The 1518-nt window shown below is 48.2% G+C and overlaps 1 protein-coding gene across 1 annotated transcript in view; it reads right to left on the bottom strand.

Moving 5' to 3' along the window:
* RNGTT (RNA guanylyltransferase and 5'-phosphatase) overlaps window positions 1-1518 on the bottom strand; it is a 347127-nt gene that overhangs the window by 326539 nt on the left and 19070 nt on the right. The window lies entirely within an intron of this gene.

The following is a 1518-nucleotide window of genomic DNA, read 5'->3' as shown; positions in this document are numbered from 1 at the left end:
TCACCGTGTTGACCAGGATGGTCTCGATCTCTTGACCTCGTGATCCACCCGCCTCGGCCTCCCAAAGTGCTGGGATTACAGGCTTGAGCCACCGCACCCGGCCGGAGGTGGTATATTTCTTGCTCCTTCATGTTTCTCATGTCCTTACATCAATATATGCACATCTGATGTAACACTCGCTTCTCTCTCTTTTTTTGATATGGTCTCACTATTGCCCAGGCTGCAAGGGGTCATCACTGCTCACTACTGTCTCAGCCTCGTGGGTTCAAGTGATCCTCCCACCTCAGCCTCCCAGGTAGCTGGGACGACAGGCACACACCACCATTTCAAGCTAATTTTTTTTAACTTTTTGTAGAGACAGGGTCTCCCTATGCTACCCACACTGGTCTCAAACTCCTGCCCTCAAGCAATCCTCTTGCCTTAGTCTCCCAAAGTGCTTGGATTATAGGCATGAGCCACCATCCAAGTCCCAGTTTTTTTTTCTTTTTTTTTGTTTTATTTTGAGACAGAGTCTCACTTTGTTGCCCAGGTTGGAGTGCACTGGTGTGATCACAGCTCACGGCAACCTCTGCCTCCCAGGTTCAAGAAATTATGGTGCCTCAGCCCCTTAAGTAACTGGAATTACAGGTGCACACCACAATGCCCAGGTAATTTTTGTATTTTTATTAAAGACAGGGTTTTGCCATGTTGGCCAGGCAGATCTCAAACGCCTATCTGCAAGTGATCCACCTGCCTCAGGATGTCAAAGTGTTGGGATTATAGGCATGAGCCACAGTGCTCAGCCCGAGTCCCAGTTTTTGGAACTATCTTTTGTAGGGGAGAAAATTTTCCTGAAGATATATCTGAGGTGTTGGTTGGGATAAAGCACTTTGGCTATAATTCTGGATGCATGCAGTAGAGTAGTCTCTGTATGGTTTCTTCAGCTGTAAACAGAGTCAGTTTTCTTGGCAGCTTAGGATGTGGTTGTTAGTGGAGGCTATAGTAAGTTTGGCTGCAGGCTGGGACGCCAGGTGGGCATTCTCCTAAATGAAAAAACTACACATGGAGAACAGATTAGCAGCTACCAGAGTACAGAGACAAGGGTGCGGAGAGGGTCTGACTATAAAGAGGTGGCATAACGAAATTCCTCTGTGGAGACTGGACAGTTCTATAACCACCACCATGAATTTACACATCAGATCAAACCATACTGAAGTACACACACACACACACACACACACAAATGAATATAAAAAGTAAATAAGGGCCGGGCACAGTGGCTCACGCCTGTAATCCCAGCACTTAGGGAGGCCGAGGCACGCCTGTAATCCCAGCACTTAGGGAGGCCGAGGCGGGCCAATCACGAGATCAAGAGATCGAGACCATCCTGGTCAACATGGTGAAACCCTGTCTATACTGAAAATACAAAAATTAGCTGGGCATGGTGGCGTGTGCCTGTAGTCCCAGCTACTCAGGAGGCTGAAGCGGAAGAACCACTTGAACCCAGGAGGTGGAGGTTGCAGTGAGCCGAGATTGTGC

Source organism: Cebus imitator, unplaced genomic scaffold (genome assembly GCF_001604975.1).
Source record: "Cebus imitator isolate Cc_AM_T3 unplaced genomic scaffold, Cebus_imitator-1.0 Scaffold359, whole genome shotgun sequence".
In the NCBI taxonomy this organism is placed as follows: Eukaryota; Metazoa; Chordata; class Mammalia; order Primates; family Cebidae; genus Cebus; species Cebus imitator.
The sequence above is the reverse complement of the archived record's forward strand: the minus strand, read 5'-3'. Positions and strand labels throughout refer to the sequence as shown.